This window comes from Salarias fasciatus, chromosome 3 (genome assembly GCF_902148845.1).
Source record: "Salarias fasciatus chromosome 3, fSalaFa1.1, whole genome shotgun sequence".
Classification (NCBI taxonomy): Eukaryota; Metazoa; Chordata; class Actinopteri; order Blenniiformes; family Blenniidae; genus Salarias; species Salarias fasciatus.
This window is the reverse complement of record NC_043747.1, coordinates 19,638,951-19,658,591: the sequence shown is the minus strand read 5'-3', so window position 1 is coordinate 19,658,591 and position 19,641 is coordinate 19,638,951. Positions and strand designations below refer to the sequence as shown.

General features: G+C 40.8%; 1 long non-coding RNA gene across 1 annotated transcript; it reads left to right on the top strand.

Moving 5' to 3' along the window:
• Window positions 1–5,743: 5,743 nt before the first annotated feature.
• Window positions 5,744–6,844, top strand: LOC115386063 (uncharacterized). The gene is made up of 3 exons (XR_003931262.1): window positions 5,744–6,028; window positions 6,121–6,381; window positions 6,732–6,844. It is a non-coding gene; the product is annotated as an uncharacterized LOC115386063 (long non-coding RNA).
• The last annotated feature ends 12,797 nt before the right edge of the window (window positions 6,845–19,641 follow it).

Sequence of the window (19,641 nt, the reverse complement as noted above, 5' to 3'; positions counted from 1 at the left end):
GACCACTTTTTTCCCCAATGTTAAACATATAAAACGTATAAAATATATGTAAATCCCTAAAAGAAAAAAAAAGACTAAAGAAGGCTAAAGAAAGTGGCTTTAATTTAAATAGTACAGGTTTTTTTCTAATCAAAATGTGCAATAAACACAAACATAAAAAGTAATGAACAGCAACAGAATGCATTTTTGTAACACAAAGACCAAACACACTAAAAAGGTGAATAAAAATGCAAACTTAGCTGGTTACCTCTTAAAGGACAACAATTTAGAACAAAAACAATTTAACTTTAATATCTATAACCTGAGTGAATAATACAGCTGCTTGAGAATAATTTTTTGTTCAGAGATCTAAGCTTTTATCTCCTTTTATAAATGAGGTAAAAGATAATGAACAATAAAGTTACTTTTGTAACACAAAAAACTAAACATATCAAATAGCTTTTTAGCACCGTTTTAATGGGATATAGTTGTAATAGTTGCACTATGTGACCACTAGAGGGCTCTGTCTCCATTGAAATACAGCCCCTCATAATCCCATTAAATCAAAGACATTCCACTAGTTATCAGACAAAACTGCCATTTCAGCTGTTAGCTTGATGGTATGTTCACTAAGTGTCTTGTCACATTTCTGTGATTTGTTGTATATAAAATCCCTCATGCTAGCTTGTGAACTGCTAGCGGTAGCTCGCTAGCTAGCATTAGCATCGGTGATAGCTTCAGCGTCTCTCTCTCTCCAGCTTTTCGGGGTGTTTCTATGGTGGCTGATCTCTTGTAGAGCCCGTACTGCTGCTGTAAACCAGCTCTGCCTGACACAGCCTCCACCCAGCAGTAGCTCCAGTCAGAAAAGCGCCACAGCGCTCCGCTCGTTGTTCGCTGCCTTTACGTCCAGAACGCAGCACTGGTTGTGGCTGCGTTTTGTTTTTTTTTTTTTTTTTTAAATCATTGTTAATGTTGCACCGCATGTATCTGTTATGTATGTGGATAACTGCACGAGAGGGAATGTTTAGTTGATATTATCTGAAGCTTTCAGGTAACATCATCACTCCAAAAAATATTATATACAGGTGAAAAAACAACGAGGAGAACGTGCCCTATGGACGGTTTAACGATCTTCCTGATTTATGAGATCGTCCCGACGTTATAATCCTTAATGATCTTATATAGTCATATCGCACACCCCTAGCCTGGAGCGTGCCTGTCAGGGGGACGCTCCAGGCATGCTGGTAATATCATGCCATCCAAGGAAGAAAAACAGTCGGTTCAGGTGAGCACAAGGTTATGGTTGGAGTCATCCAAGGAACGAAAACTAAAGTCGTAACAAGTATCCGTTGTGGAACCGGAGGACCACTGAGCATACGAAAGGGTTTCACAGAGGCCCCCCCCCCCCCCCCACCAAAGCCAGGCAGTTGAGGACCAGGGGCACGGCATTCCGGGGGCCTGGGCTGGAGACATTCAGCCCTGGGAGGTGTGCTTAAGTGTGGGTACGCAGGTTTGAGTGGGGAGCCTGGTGGAGCGGAGCTCCAGGAGGCCGGGGTCGGTGCTCAGAATCCACATAAGTGTGGACGTGAGGTTTCCCCAGCACCCCGAATTCACCTCGGAGTACCAGGGGCATGGGCGATTTCTCCAGCCTCTAGAATTCACCTCCAGCGCGAGGTTTCCCCGGCGCCCCGAATTCACCTTCCGCTCAAAATCAGAAACCGAGTTTTCGCTAACTTAGCCACCATTAGCTCGCATGGGAACGTTGCGGAGCTCCTCTCCCTAGCGGAGAGGCACTTTGGATCGGACTTGGGTGCTGCGGGGCCTTGGTCCGGGACCTCCCAAATACAAGCGGCTGAAATGAGATTCTTCCGTAGGGTGGCTGGGCGCTCCTTTAGGGATAGGGTGAGGTGCTCAGTCACCAGGGAGGAGCTCGGAGTAGAGCCGCTACTCCTCCACATCGAGAGGGGCCAGCTGAGGTGGCTCAGGCACCTCTTTAGGATGCCTAATGGACACTTCACTGGGGAGGTTTTCCGGGCATGTCCTGGGGGAGGAGATCCCGGCGAAGACCTAGGATATGCTGGAGAGACTATATCTCTCGGCTGGCCTTGGAACACCTTGAGATCCTCCCAGAAGAGCTGGAAGAAGTGTCCAGGGACAGGGAAGTCTGGGCATCTTTGCCTAGACTGCTGCCTCTGCGACCCGGCCCCGGATAAACAGTAGAAAATGGATGGATGGATGGACAACTGAAGACCAACTCTCTTTAAAGGGATAATACTTTTAAGATTTTCTGTTTCATGACAATTGTGTGTGAGGTTTGCTATGTTTGAGTCAAGTTAAATCAAATAGACCATTTGAATAAAACATTTCTGCAGTGACTGTTCTCAATAGGTCCTGAAAATAAAGATAATTAAAAAGAGATTCTGTAAATCCTCCTGAAGAAAAAATACTCCTGTCATCTGCAAATGAAACTAATTGTAAATGTTTGTAATCCAGTACTGACCCCTGGCAGATGAAATCAGCAATGTCCAAACATCAAGATCTAAAAATTTTCAGCATCACAAAATGTCAAGTGAAGATAGACAAAAATCATGAATCAGAAAGTGAAGAGAAAAAAACTTTGTTGCGCCATGGATGTCTCTGTTGAATAAATCCATCATCAACTGATTAAATCAACATAAAAATGAAGAAACACAAAGTTCTCAAAGAATTCATTAAAGGTGTGTGTTGTTTTTTCCATCCACAGAGAAACCCAGGGCTACACTGACATCAGGCACCACAACCATCTCAGTCGGAGGCTCAGTGAGTCTTTCCTGCTCTGTGAGAGACTCTGATGGATGGAAATATGAGTTATACAGAAGAACACCATCAACCAGCTGGGAGAAAATAGTTGAAACAAATGTTGGGGACAATGGAGTCATCCAGGTATCTAAAGGAGGAATTTACCGGTGCAGAGGAGTGAGAGAAACATCAGGTTATCTCTCTGACATGAGTGATGAAGTCATCATTCTGATAACTTGTGAGTTCAATCTTTTTGTTTCAAATATTTTTATTTTCTTTATCATCATAAAAATCCTGATAAAACTAATGTGTCTGTTTGTCTTTGTTTCCTCATATCTGGTGGAAACAGTCACCAACAAGCTTGTCATAACACGACAACCCAGCTGGTCTCAGATATTCCAGGGTGAGAAGATCACTCTGACATGTGAGGTCCAGGGAGGAGAGAAGACTGACTGGAGGTATTACTGGAGGAGAAACTCAGAATTTCTTACAGGGCATGAAAAGTTGTTACAATTCACTGCTTCTGAGTCCCTCAATGGAGAGTATGGATGTACGGCGAGGCGCAGAGATGACTCTTATTCTTCAACCACATTCAGTGAAGCCTGCACAGTGTCAGTGTTACGTAAGTGATGTTTGTTGGTTTTGCTTGTGTTTGTTAGATTGATATTCAAACAATGAGATAACAAATTCCAACATAATGTAACTGATATTATGACGCATGACTGCCAGCTCAGTCCTGGGGGGGGGGGGGGGGGGGGGGGGGGGGGGGGCAGAACTACCCGAAGACCAATTGGGCCCTATTTTGATGATTTAGAATGTTCCTTTTTCATACTGTTTAAACATGGATGTGAGGTTTGACATGAATTGGCAGTTTTCGCAGATTTTTTTACTTGGCAAAATTACATCCAAACAGATTGAACAACACATCACAGTAGGGTGAAACTAACCTGTCTCACACACTGTACCGGCCGTGTGTACTTAGACTTGCATGGCTTAATCTTTGAGACAAGCATTTGCTACTGGCAGGATCAACCAGGTAGCCTCTTCTGTGTGTTCTGACGGTCACGAGCCGACGGGACCCTTCTAGTGTTTACTGTCTCAAACTTTGGGTGTTGTGAGCATTAGAATCTTTGTATTTTGAATATTTTATGTCCAATGTGGTAGCAGGGTTTGTTCAGGATTCACCAGACCAGACAGGATAAAACAAGGCCACTTAAACATTCTTTTTTATGAGAAAGTACTGCAGCAGTTTTGAAAGTTTGATCTCAGGCTTAATTATTATCTTATTATTGGATTTTTTTTGATGAAAATTTGGAATATTTGAAAGAGAAATGATATTATAACTATTTTTAAGAATTAATCTATTTCCCAAAGCTCTTATTTTAGAATCTCAAATCTCACAAAGAGGAATATATAGTGTATTCAAATTTGTGAACTGTTGAATCAAGTGATTTTTCATTTCACATGACCTGATATAATCCAAACTGCACATATCTCACATTAATTTTATTTTATTTTTATTTTTTTGTTTACAACTGACTGTAATTCATCTTTTAGTTCAGGACATGTTTACTGACACTATTATCAGCACTACAGTCAGTCTGAAACACTGGCTCAGTCACATCTCCACCAGACTTTATACTGTTGACATGTTTATTCTGTGACTGTTCTCAACAGCTCAACCAAAAGCTCAACTGGGAACCAATAAATTCAACATGTCTGAAGGCAGCAGAGTGACGCTGACCTGCTCAGTGAATCCATCAGCTGGATGGAAATACTTCTGGTACAGAGACTCCAAAACCTCACCCCTGAACACAAATGATACTGGTGTGTATCGGAATCAGTCTGAAGTCTCACAGGAGGGACGTTACTGGTGCAGAGGAGGAAGAGGAGGAAGAGGAGGAAGAGGAGATCCACTTTACTACACAGAGTACAGTGATCCCATCAGTGTCACTAAAATAAGTGAGGAGGATTTTCTGAAGTGCAGATTCAAACGTCGTAACATGACATAAGATTCTTTTCGCTGTTGTCTGATCCACCTGTCCTGAGTTTTCATCCTGTTTTGTGCTTTCTAACATGGACAGTCCCAAACAAGGCAACCCTGACTCTGCAACACGACAGACCACAGCTCTACCAAGGAGAGACCATCGCTCTCAGATGTGCCATCGATGGAGGAAACACAGGATGGGAGTATGAGTGGGAAAGCAGCAGTTTACTCAAACCACCAAATGTCAGCCAATACAGGATGGAGGCTCTTTCTTCACAGCACCAGGGAGAATACAGATGTAAAGGAAACAAGCTGAGAGGAGCACAGTCAACAGATTGGAGCAACACCGTCACACTGACAGTATTAAGCAGTATGTCTCATCAGATTTGTGTGTGTGTGTGTGTGGGTGTGTGTGTGTGTGTCTGTGTGTGTGTGTGTTCTTGTACATACCCAAAAGTAAGGACCAAAATTCGTATTTCACCAACAGAGTGAGGACATTTTTGCAAAGTGAGGACATTTTTGCCAGTCCTCACTTTTCAAAAGGCCTTTTTTGGCTTTTTGAGGGTTAAGACTTGGTTTTTGATTGAGGGTGACAATTGGGTTTAGGTTCGGTTTAGGGCATAGGTTAGGGTTAGGCATTTATTTTTGATGGTTAGGTTTGGGTAAGGGGCTCGGAAATGCATGATGTCAATGATTGTCCTCACGATATAAGTACAAACGTGTGTGTGTGTGTGTGTGTGTGTGTGTGTGTGTGTGTGTGTGTGTGTGTGTGTGTGTGTGTGTGTGTGTGTGTGTGTGTGTGTGTGTGGATGAACCGGTGAAGAAACAGAAATCTTGAGTTCACACTTAGTTAGCAAATATGTTGAAGTTTTTTTTTTCTTTTCTTTGCTTTGTTTTGGGTTTTTTAAAACTCAGTCAAGGTATAGATGACTCATGTTATCCAGGCGAAAGCGTATTACATTTGGATTTCATGAAATAACCTCTCTCCTTCAGGACCAAAGCTCTCTGTGTCTCCATCATGGTTGATTCCTGGAGCTTCAGTCACTCTGATCTGTCACACTGAGCCTCCGTCAGCAGGGTGGAGCTTCTACTGGTTCAAAGCTGTTCCAAACTCTCAGGATTCCTACACCTATGAGCCTCTACCTGGTACCAGCAGAGGGACAGCAAAAAATTCCTTCACAGTTCATGGACAGACACACACAGCAGGATATGCATGTTCAGCTGGACGAGGGGATCCGCTGATTTACACACAATACAGTCGTCCCACATTTGTCTGGTCTTCAGGTCAGTTTGTCTTTCTGGAACACTTGAACTGTTGTCTTCCAGCAGCCACAATAGAAATGCCATCCTTCACTGAGCCTTGATGTTTTGTCCAGGTGTTCATCCATCAGCGTCTCTCACAGTGAATCCTGACAGAGTCCAACACTTCACCTCTGAATCTCTCTCACTGACATGTGAAGGAAGCTCTTCCCAGTGGAGGCTGATCCAGTTTCTGACTGACGACTCGCTGTTGAGCTTTCTTCCTCCAGCTACAATCAATGGATCAACATATATTAAGAATGAGGCTCCAAGAAAAGCTGTGTACTGGTGTGAGTCTGGAACAGAGTTCAGCAATGCAGTCAATATCTCCACACACTGTGAGTTGTCTTTTTCACTTCTCATTGGGAGTTTTGAGGCTTTTTTCACTTTTATTGATTTAAAAATTTAAAAAGTAATTTAAAAAAACAAAAAAGGTGAATGAAAATCAAAGCTGGTGTGATGTGAATGTGCCTGATTTTCTGTCCTGTGATGAAGTGTTGAACTGTCCAGCGTGTCCTCTGCCCTCACCCAGAGTCTGCTGAGATTCAACTCCAGCAGCCTGGAACATTCAGTATGATGGAGCGCTACAGAAGATGGACAGATGGATGAAAAACACCAACTTATTAGTGTGTATTTTCCATCCTCATCATCTCACCTTCTAATGAATGAACTGAACTTTGTTTTCCAGCTGATGGCGTTATCCTGGTGAGCCCTGTGTATCCTGTACCTGTGGGAGAGTCTGTAACTCTCCTCTGTGTCATGAAGACTGGAAATATTTCCTCTGATGTGTTTTTCTACAAAAACAACAAACTCGTTGAAAATGAGAGACGAGGAGAGATGAAGATCTCTGCAGTGTCAGAATCAGATGAAGGTTTCTACAAGTGTCAGTACAATGGAAGAGAATCAGCACAAAGCTGGATGGCTGTTCAGTGTAAGTCATCTGCTCATTATTACTATTGTATTATAATTCAGGTCAATTTATTTGTTTATTTGTTTTCAAATCTCATTGATCCCTGCAGTCACATCCAGGCCTGGAAGCTCTTCATCTGGCTCTCTGTTGATCATTCGGTGGATTTGTGGAGTTTTACTGCTGATTGTTCTGCTGCTGCTGTTGTGTTTCAACAATGGATCAAAAGGTGAGACCTCTCTTTCAGATTCGTTTCACAGATTTTCTCTCAGGGTCCAAAACCAAAGAAATATTCTGATTAAGTATCATGTGTCAAAGTAGAGATAACATATTTTGGATTTTTAAAGTAATCACCTCACATCTTTTTCACAGATTCATGCTTCAACAGGTTGGTATGATCCTTTACAACAAACTGAAATTATAATTTTTTACTGAACCAGCTGTTATTCAAATGTTTTGAGGGTTAACAGGTTTCAAAGTTCACAGCAGAGCCAAACTACAGACCACAGCAGCAACCAGCTGGAAGATCAATGCAACACATATGCTTCTCCGATCGAAGGTCAGCTTTAATACAAACTATTTCCTGAAAGTGTTTAGTAACATCCATCTCTTTAGAAGATCACGGTTCACAAACAATGAGGGAAACTCATGACTCTGTCTCTTTTGGTGGTTAAACTCTGTCCACTCTCCATTAGCTGATGATAATCCCGATGAGACAATCCAAGAGACTGATTCTACTGACAGAGGTAGAGGAAGAAAACACTGTTTTTCACACTTTTTCACATGAAGCAGTGAGTAAAGTCAGGGATTCACTGATCGTCTCTGAACTTTAACAGTAAAACTATTTTGCAGATGAATCCAGGAATGTGACAAATTCTTCAATGGAGCTTCAAGAGGTCAAGAAGGGTGAGTTTTGGATGTAATATAGAAACAGCTCAGATCCAAAAACAGAAGATCACAGTGTCAGCCAGGAGTCCAATTATAGGAAGGTTCTCTGACTGTAATTTCATTGTTTCTCGCAGTTAAGAAGCAGAAACCAGAAGAGGGCAGCATTTATCCTGAAGTGAAGACCCCATCATGGACAGGTAGGACCCAGAAGAAAAACATTCATCCTTTATTTATCAGACGCACAGTGGCATTTGTTCTCTGTGACCAGCGCTGACACAGCTCTGTGTTTGTAAAACGAAATAACACACTCACACCTTTCTGCCTCTGGTTTGGCTCCAGCCAGCTGCTCTGGTGCTCCAGTTCTGTCTGCTTTACCCACAATGCCTCATCCTCACTGACATTCAAAGCATTTGAGATGCAGCATTTTAAAGAATTTAAAGGACTTGTTCACAACAGCGTTCAGCAGCTGTAGCTGACTTTTCACCAATAGAAAACAAAGTTGGAAATTTAGCTACAACTCTAGATCCCATCAATCTGTATATTTATATCTTTATTTCTATTAAAATAATAAAGTTGATGTTTCAGATTCCAGTGTGACCTCTGCACAAATTCACTCCAATGAAAGTCAACAGGAGTCAAAGGTCAGTAACATCTTCATCCACTTGCAGCTGGAATCAATATTTTGAACAGGATTGTTGTGAAAAGAGACTCGTGTGTTTACCACAATATTTATTTTAGCAGCAATAAAATGTCATGTTTACCAAGATGTTAACGTTGACATGAAACGAGCTGTGTTAGGAACCACATCTACACAAACCTCTGCTTCTTCTTTCCTTCTAGTTGAATGAGGAGACTTCATCTCCACCACCAACAGAGAACTGCATCCAGATTCATGGAGAGTCTCCACAATGTCTTTACTGAGGAAGGTGGAAAAGAGGGACACACTGATCTATACTTCTCTGATCTGAACAATTAGTGTATTATTTCCAGGTGTTTGACAGATAAACTGTCCATTACATTTGTGGAGAAGTGATTCAAAGAAGGGTTTGTGCAGATGATGATGCTTAAACAAAGTTGTACATTTTGTTATATTTGCAAAAAAACATTTATCTGCTTTTTTCAGCTCAAACCAGAAATTTGTTTTTCCAATGTTTGAATGAAACTGATCATATTATTTGCTTTTTAATGTACAAAGCTGTAATTCACTACGTGTAATGGAAAGCTTGTCTTGATGTTCTGATCAACAGTTTTGAAACATTTCACAATGACAAAGGATGTGATCAATATGTTGCTTTACACACAGATGAAATTGATGAAGGTACAATGGGGGAAATAAATATTGAACGCATTAACTGTTTTGTCATTACATTTATTTCCAAAGATGCAATTCATGTGACATTTCTTCCAGACACTGGTATTAACTCAAATAATCCACACATGAAAAGAAATCACAACATTCAAATCCATAAATAGTGATTATGTGGAATTAAGTGCAATAACACAGGAAAAAAGTATTGAACACACCATGGGAAAGCTGTATAGTTTGTCAAGGAAAGGCACCATACCATCTCACACCTGAAAGTAATTAGTCTTTGTACTTCCTATAAGTGCAAACCAACATCAGCTGGGTTAGTGCTAATTGATGGCCCTATAAACAGGTTGTTTTTTCACCAAGTAGTCAAACAAGACACATCTCATGATGGGTAAAAGCAAGGAGCTCTCTCAAGACCTTCGCAGCCTGATTGTTGCTCAGCATCAGAATGGAACTGATTACAGACTTATCTCAAAGAATCTGAGTATTCCAGTAAGCACCGTTGGGGCCATTATCCGCAAGTGGAAGAAGCATCACCTTATCATCAACAGGCCGCGCACAGGAGCTCCTCGCAAGATTTCTGACCAGGGAGTCAGAAAGATGGTCAGAAGAGTTCTCAAAGAGCCAAGGACCACCCGGAAAGCACTCCAGCAAGACATGGAGGCCGCAGGTACAAGTGTTACAGAGAAAACGATAGGCAATGCACTCCACCGCCATGGCCTCTATGGACGCTCAGCCCGCAAGACTCCGTTCCTCAAAAAAAGGCATGTTGAAGCTCGTCTAAAGTTTGCTAAACAGCATCTGGATAAGCCTGTGGAATACTGGGAGAATGTTGTCTGGTCAGATGAGACCAAAATTGAACTTTTTGGCTGTCATACTACACACCATGTTTGGAGGAGAAATGGCACTGCACATCACCCAAATAACACTATACCAACAGTGAAGTTTGGTGGTGGAAACATCATGACATGGGGTTGTTTCTCATCTCGTGGTACTGGCAGACTTCATATAATTGAAGGAGCAATGAATGGAAACATCTATCGGCAAATTCTTGAGATGAACCTCCTGCCATCCACCAGGATGATGAAGATGAGACGGGGCTGGACCTTTCAACAGGACAACGATCCGAAGCACACGGCAAAGTTGACTCTCGAATGGTTTAAAAAAAAGAAAATCAATGTGTTAGAATGGCCCAGTCAATCACCTGACTTAAATCCGATCGAACATTTGTGGAAAGAACTAAAGATAAGGGTTCACCAGAGGGCACCAAAGAATATTCAGGATTTGAAGACAATCTGTGCGGAGGAATGGGCAAAAATCACACCTGAGCAGTGTGGGCGATTAGTTCATACATACAACAAGCGTCTGGAAGCAGTCATTGCAAACAAAGGCTTCTCCACAAAGTATTAAACGAGTCTCAGATAGTGTGTTCAATACTTTTTTCCTGTGTTATTGCACTTAATTCCACATAATCACTATTTATGGATTTGAATGTTGTGATTTCTTTTCATGTGTGGATTATTTGAGTTAATACCAGTGTCTGGAAGAAATGTCACATGAATTGCATCTTTGGAAATAAATGTAATGACAAAACAGTTAATGCGTTCAATACTTATTTCCCCCACTGTATATAACACTCAACACCATTTGTTGTCATCATCCACAGTTCCAGACTTCCTCTTCCATATATTTATTAAGAAAAAAAAAATTTGTCCCTTTTTTAAACGGATTTATGTTGCTACTTTGTTTTATTTCTGTCTCCAGACTGTTCCACAGAGCCACTCCACAGCTTGACATGCACATACTTTTCAGTGTAGTTCGAACTTTTGGTTTTTTTATAGTTCAGGTCTCCTCTTAGATTATAACCACCCTCCCTTTCTGCAAACATCCCCTGTATATTTTTTGGCAGTAGATTATTTCTTGCTTTGTACATTATTTGTGCTGTTTTGAATTTGACCAGATCCATGAATTTCAACAAGTGTGAGGAGACTTCATCACCACCACCAACAGATAACTGCATCCAGGGGTCTATTTCACCAAGCAGGTTGAAAAAACTCCGAGGGAAATCTTGAACTCTGTGTTGATCTCCTCTGAAAGGGAAAACGCTGGGTTTTCGGTTACACAACAGCTGATTTGAGTTGGATTACTCAACTTCAAGTAGTTTCACCTGGAGTTTAGCACGTGCACGACAACTATAAAAAGCCAGCATTAATGGAGCACCGATTCGACGAGTCACCATGGAAACAGAGAAGCGGAGAGCGGCAGCAGCGAAGGAGAGGGAGATGCCGTGGCAGAAAACTGCTGCCCGTGTCAATGCGTAAATTTAAATGTAGTCATTTATATCAGAATATTATTGAATATTGAATATTATTACAGGGAAACTGTTTGAATGGTCACCAATTAAGGTATTTCATTTAGTTGTAATTCCGTGGGGATGAAGCAGCAGCTAAAGATGAAATATAAAAACATTGTTCAGACAGGTAAGACCTCGGCATAATCTCATTGAGGCACATCTTTTTAAGCATGTTTAACATTATAAAGTAGCATAAATACTAAGTGGCTGATGGACTGTGCAGTTGTTTTATGTCATACATCTATATCATGTTATGTTAAATAAGTAATCCTATTTAATCTAATATTATCTATTATTTGAGTATAATATTTTAAAAATGTTATTGATGCAAATATTTATTTTGTCTTTAATGTCCTTTTCTTCTTTTGGCCCAGATTGTGAAGGTTCTATCTGCCTGCTGGAGCCCCTTCATGCTACAACCAACCTGAAACTGTCAGGAGGAAACACTCAGATTATTTTTGCCAAATGTTAGTTTGGAAAAATATATGCAAATATACTGAAAGATGTTATTTATCCAGGATGAGGAGGATGAAACCGTGTCTGCTGCCTTCACAGAGGATCCAGAAAGTCATATGGAGGTACGTTACTGATTGTTCTCTTCCCATTAAAATTCTGTATCCTCCTGTGGAACATAGAGCTTGACATTTAGCCGACACTGAAATATTCAAATTGTCTCCTTTTTAACAGATCATGGCTGGTCAGCAGCAGGATGGTCCCTCAACTTCCACATCACAGATCAACACTGTGAGATGATGTTCAGCAAACACCAGAGGCTCATTTCATTCAATTCATGTGCAGCTGTATAATTTAATGTCCTCTATGTATTCCCAGTTACCAGTCAAAGAAATTTACAAAATCCACTTACTTAACAAAATAGAGAAATCCCTTAAAGAACAGCAGGATCTGGACCTCTAGATGAAGAAGATGAAATTGGAAATTGAGATACTGGAGCACAAGTTGCAGGTGGGTTCATGGTCACAGGTGAATTATGTTCACTATTGGAACATGAACTAAACCCTTTATTTTTATTTTATTTATTTATTTTTTTTGTAGGAAATAAAGAAGACAAAATGAATTGTGTGTCATGTCTTTTATTTGCTGTGGTGGTAATGATGGTGGTGATTTAAACTCCACTGCATCTCCAGTTTTATATAAAAAAACTCCCATTTGCAAAGAACTGCAACGCAACACACAATAACTGCTGGGATGTTCGTGCGCGACTACATTTGGTTATGTTGCAAAATATGGACGGAAAAGATTGTGAATGTAGCGGATTGAGACGTGAAGCGGTACCGCCCGGAAACGCCAAAACATCTATGCGCGGTCTGTAAATAATCTCCCGACGAATATTCAAATCACGCTGCAGAAATGCTGCTCCTTCATCTGCAGGATCGCTGATAAAAGGACATGAAATTTTGACAGCAACACGAAGAATCTCCAGCTGACTGAATGAATGAGGAACTGGAACAGCGGCTGTGGCTGAAAGGGGGCGGAGCCAGAGAGAAACTTCAGGGTTGACTGAGAAAAACCTGCTTCCGACCAGGTTAGAGTCATGGAGTGTGTTACTGCGGTAACTTACCGACAGTTTAAGTTACCTCTCCTAGTGGAACAGGCTGGAGTTACTCCTCTGTCTCTGGTTTGAGTTCTCTCCCTTTGTGTAATGTAAATCTCAGAGTTTCCCTCATTTCCGGGTTATTCAACACAGACTTTTCTTAAAACCTGCTTGGTGAAATAGACCCCAGGTCACCTGAAATAAGCAGATGTATGCTGTCATAAAGATGTGGAATGCTGAATATGTCATTGAGATGGTGAGGAACTTTCAATGCTCAAAGGAAAAATTATCAGAAAAGATCACAATCAGAAGAGATGGAGATAAGATACAGAATTTAGCAAAAACATTTTCAAAACATCACTCAGCCAGTTACAGTAAGTAGAAATATGTAATGAATTTATAATCATTTATAAAATATTCATAGTTTTCAAATGTTTCCTACAAATATAAAGTTACAATCAAAGTAACAATACCTTGTACAATCAAGCAGGGGGCGCTCGGCAGCTCATGTGTCCTTTGTACATCAGCGGCACTGGCACATGGCGGTGAAATAGGATCCCTGTTTCATACATCTGTTGCAGCAAATTTCATACTTACCTATGCAATCACTGCATGCTTATTTATCTTTTTAACAACTTACATCAGTCCCAAGCATGATGGAGGTTTTGGGGTCTTTGAAGCATGCCATCAGGAGTAGAAGGCCTGAAAGACAAACACCCTGGTTATAAGCTGTTGATGGATCAACAAATACTTGGATAAAGCAAAAAAAAAAACAAACAAAAAGCAAAAAAAAACAAAAAAAAAATGCTGACATTATATCAGCCTAGTGCTGCTCTACTGAGAATTTCACATGCAAGATGCAAGAGAAAGGTAAGCTAACGTTAGCGTGGGTGTTTTGCAGCATATCAAACCAACTTGCCAACATTACACAGCCTCAAATCAAAATGTGGAGCAAACAGTGACACTCAGCGTCCCTTTAACTCACACAAACAGTTAATCAAACAAACTAACCTGTTAATCCTCCCTGTGGTTGTCCCTCGCAGCCTTCCGTGAGGTGGGTGTCACACTCATTTTAAATGTCAATATAGTGAATGCAAAGGTGGAAAACAAGGCTAAATTACCTTCTCTTGTTCTCCAGGTGGGTGGTATCAAGTCCATGCACCAATAGTTAATAATTTTTGACCAAAGCCGCGGCAGGTCCCACAATTCAGTTCCCACAGTTCATGTAATTTGCTGTGTTTTTGCGTGGAGAGTCTTAATATAGTATTTTCCACTGAAATAACACAATAAAATGCTGTGAAATCACAGTAATAATTAAAACAACAAATAACACAATAGTTTACTGAGATGGCACTGTTTTTACAGTAAACTTCTAAATTACAGTGTCATACTGTGAACATTAAAGTTAAATCCTTTAAAGTAATAATACTGCAATTTCGAGTGAAATTTTACTATTGGCTATTGTGAAATCCTGGTAATTTTTTACAGTGTAGAAGAGTTTGGGTTAGTGTGCTTGTTGCTTGATCCTTCAATTCTTATTCTAATTTAATTTTCCATATATGCAGCATCAGAGTTGGGTTTTATTGCAGGTTCACTGAAGAGACAGATTTGTTTTATTTGTCACAAAACCTGAATACCAAGATAGAAAATGTTCACATTTGATAGGTGTTAGTTTACTTGTATTACTTCTGTGCTTTTGTTTTTTTTAAGTCAATTGTTTTACTTGTGATTCATTGTGATGCATTTCTGCATATTCTCTTTGTCTGTTCGTAACATTCCTCGTAGTAGTGGACACTACAAACATTTAGCCAGTTGACAAGTGGGAATGGGGGAGATGTTAGAAAACAAAAAGACACAGCAATGGTGTTGATGCAAGAATAAAAAATTCCAGAAATCAGACTTTCTCAGGAGCAATCACATCTTCTGTCAGTGTTCTCATATAAGATGGAGGTACAAGAGCTGAGCTGTCGGTACTGTGTGTGTCAGTCTGATTCAATCATCTAATTCTATTCAAAATTCAGTGTTTTTTCAGAATTTCGTCAGGAAAAAAATGCCCCAAACAAAACTGTACAACTGAAAAAACGTGTGTGGCAATATCATTGTTCATTCATGCAAAGATCATTCAGTTTCTCAAATGTTTTTTGGTCAGTTTTCCACATTTCAGCTGATTTTACTGCATATTTTGATGTAATGATGATGAGTGTTTATACTGACTTTATACTGATTTTTCGTGTGTTTGGTGACAGTAGTGATGCATATATTTGTTTGTTCATTTCATATAATATGAGACAATCAGTTACTTGGGAATAAGTAAATCACAGAGTAATTTAACTATTAAATCACTGATTAATAAAGTGTTATTGATCAATAAGCAATGCCACAAATGACCAATTACTGGAAATGGGTAAATTACAGAAAATCAGCTGAGAAGTTCTGAATTATGAATTAAAACAATTTGTGATTTATCAATTAATAATTCTGGAGCACAACCTCGAAAAGGACAATTACCAAAGTTTAGTCTCAAAGAGGAAAATTAATTTAAACAGCTGTTTAAATGATCAGAGAAGCGTGAGATCGGCACAGTCTCCACCTTTGTGGAGGCTGTATGGTTACGTGCCGGTATGTACGTGTGAGTGTGCGTGGATCCGACGATTGACAATCTGTTTATACGGGCATGCAGGCGGATGCAACGATCCAGGAAGACACTCTTTTTAGAAAAACCGTGCGAGTGCCAGTGAAGAGAGGAAAAGTGATTCAGCGGCTGAATCCTTCTCACACACAGAGACGATACAGCTGCCTGTGCTTCTCTGAGGTGAGAGGGAAACGGTGCGCTCGCTGTGTGCATGTGTGGCAGGGTGGTGGGTTTTTAGTTAATGCTGCAGACAACGCCACCTGGGGAATTTCGCCCCAGGACGTAGTTAGGGGAGATGTGACCAAAAACTAATTTGAGCGTCACAGGTCCATTTTCACACTTACAAAGAGAGTGCCAGAGACATAATTTCCAAAAGAATAATCAATAATTTTATTACAACAACAACAACAACAAAAAAAGAAAGGGTTTACCATAGATCAAGGAAGGAACAAAGTAAAGTCTAATTTCACTAAAATCGCGGTTGAACTCAACCTACACAAAGGAACCAGGATCGAGGCCGACCAGGCAGCCAGCAAACACACACACAAGGGGGATCTACACATCAAGTGGCACCACAACCAAGGACCCCAGAGTGCACGTCACTGCAGCCAACAGACCACCACCACCGAGGGATCTGGCTGGTCTGGGGGTTTACAGTTCATGTTCCAAAAAAAGAAAAACAAGGGGGGAAACAAATAAAATGCACAAAACCTGCAATAGAATGGATACAATACAAACAAAAAATGGAGGGTGAAGGAAAAAAAAGACATAACAATCACCACAGTGTAGGCTTCAACAGTTAAAATGAAAAAAAAAAAAAATTAATAATAAATTCAGCTTGGCAGCCTGACGTGGACTCAGGGTCGCTCGTAGTTCCAGTCCAGCAGAACAGCTGAGCCAAGCTGAAGCACACCAGCAGGGGCGAAGAACCAGGAATAAAATACTGCTGTGCAATGTCAAGAAAAAAAAAAAAAAAAAAAAACGAGCTGCACGTCACGGCTCTAAGCCTGCAAATAACATTTAAAATCAGTACTCGGAAGGTGCAATATTGTTCATGGCCAAGGAGCCAATCCTCACAGGTGAGCCAAGTGAAGGAGTCACGGACGGCTGTACAGCAGTGCAGAGAGCCTGCAGACAGGAAACGGCCACAACGAGCTGCAAGAGCCAGCCCCAGCAGCGGGTGGGAAACACAACCTGCAGTCAGCCACACATGCAAACGTGCTGCAGGCATAACACGAGTGGTCACACAGATGAATTGTGTGAAGTGAGGGGGAAGATAAACTTACCTTTTTTCAATAGTGCAACACCCTCATGGCAGACCAGAAGCTTTCATACAGAAACCACAGTGCAGCCTGATACTGCCCAGCAGCACCTCTGCAGCAGTGTGAAATGAGGAAACAGGGCAGGTGTGAGTGAGAAATGGGGCAGAGATCATTCTGCTATAAATGGACGCGTGTTCAGCGCTGGAAAGTGAACAGAATCACACATGTAATAAACAAAACTTCTGTTTCAGTTAACAAATAATAAAAAAAACACAAGTTTGGACACTACCACACTTCTGTCTCAGCCTGCAGGCACCAACCTCTTGAGGAGAGAGGGTCGTATCGATGCAGCTGCTCTCTGGGTGGCCCTGCAGGCGTTCGTGGTGATTTCTGAGGAGTTAAAGACGTCACTTTAACTCAGCTTTTCTGCTGCGTCCAGCAGAACTTCGGCCGATGTGGCTCTTTTGGACGTTCATGTGATGAAAGGATGAAGTCCAGTCCGCTTCAGTCCAGACGATCCTGAGGCTGCAGAGACGGAGTTGCAGGCCGCTGATGAGAGAGGAGGGAATTCACCAGTGAAGAAGAGGAGAGAATATGGTGCAGTCAGAAATAGAAATAGACGAAGATAATGACTAAATGTGCACACATTCAAATAAAATTAATATTTTATATTTCAACGAAATTCAAACAAAGATGTAAATAAAATGTGATGGCTCCTGTAGAAAATACCTGCTATTCTTACATTTTCCATGATGATAAACTTTGTCATGTTTTCACTCACTTTGTGATAATGTCCGACTCGAGCAGCTGAAAAGGTGAGAAGAGCTGAAACTGACAGGAAAACCACAGACCTCCATCATGTGGCAACAGATATGAGCATACAGACACGAGCCACGAATGACACTTTCTCGTTCTGTGTAATTTGGTCGAACTGACAAATTGTATTTTGTTTTAATCATAAAGTCATGATGGGACAGACGACGGAGTTCAGGCTGCTAGTTTAAATCCACTACTGTAAAACTTCTCAGTGTCAAGATTCATCATTACATCAAATTATACAGTAAAATCAGGTGAAATCTGAAAAACTGACCAAAATCACACATATTGAAACATTTCTCGTGGTCAGAATAAATATTCAGGCAGTTAAAAACTGGGAATCGGACAAATGTCAGCAAAACAATCCAGTTCAGCTCAAGATTTTGGGTTGTGCTGCTTTGACCTCCTGGAGGAGACATTACTGGACTGAAGACGGAGAGAGGCCGGACTGCATGTGCCGGATCAGCAGAGCGCAGGAGAGAGGAGAGACCACCGGGCTGCAGCTCTGTGAGCATCAGCCAGAGGAGGAAAGACTGCTGAAAGGTTGGACTGAGGACAGTTACTATACTTGAATTATGCTCAGTTAAAAGTAAAAGTACTCTTGTTAGAAGAATACTGAAGAGTACAAGTTACTCTTCTGAAAAACTACTCAGAGTACGAATTACTTTTTAACCAATGGACGTTTTCCTGCATCATAAATAGCAGATATTTAATTGAATTCAAATCACAAAAAGTAGCTGAACAGGAGCTAAAAATGTTTTTATTCTGATCTTCATGTTATGAAGCTCATTGAACTCATGAGCAGACGCTGCTGTCCTCCGAGATCCTGTCCATTTGTGACAAAGCCATCTTTTTTCTCCCCGTTGTTCCTGAAAAGTTCCCCGTCCACACAGCAGCGCTGCAGGAGATATCTGCAGCCACACAACATGAAAAAGACTCAGAACACACCAAGGAAGCAGCCCAGATGTTCCTGCCTCTGCTGGCTGAAGTCACAGCAGTAAAGACACGACTGGACAGGAGATCAATACAGCTGATTCCAACCTCTGTCCAGAGAAACGTTACAAACAGTAAAAATCTGGTGACAAACGTTCAGATTGATCTGTGATGAGAAAACTGACTGATTATCATCCAGACAATGTTTAAAAATGTGTCTGTTTTTAGCCAGTTAGATCTCAGTATTACAACCTGCCACATTTCCAGCAGCTGAAAGACTGAATTCAAAGTGAACATGTGAGGAAAAAGTAATCTGATTACTGCTGCAAACTGTTTAGTTTCTTCTGTTCCTGTCATTGAAAGCTGCAGGCAGAGGAGGCTGAACTTCATCTGTCATTTTCAACGTGTCTCTTTTGGCTTCCTGTGAGAGAATTGATGAAACCAGAAGCTCAGCTCAACGTTCAGAAGACGAGTCAGACGCCTCTGAGTCACATTAATGGGACTCTCCATGATAGAGACTCTCAGTTTTCACATGAAATCTTTAAGAAGTAGATATTTTTCACAGATTGGTGAAAGAGTTCAGTGGATTTCCAACATCTGCTGAGCAGAACTGAGATCAGTGAGTATGATGAGAACTTTGATTATCAGTATTGATCATGTATTAATTCTTGGTGGATTAATTAGCCTTGTGGATCTCTGGCCTCTTGCTTTTACTGGTAGTGTGAATATTGGACTTAAAAAAAAACATTGTAGAACTATTTTAGGAATGTCAATGACTTTACAGGTTCAGTTCTTAACATTTTAATGTCAAATGTCAAAAAGCTCCATTTTGCCCAGGATTGAAGAGTTAGTGTGATGGTACAGAAACTTCTGTCTCAAATGTTATCCATTTGTCAAATGTTAAGAGGGGAAATCTTTCAACGTTAAATTAGGAAAATCTGTT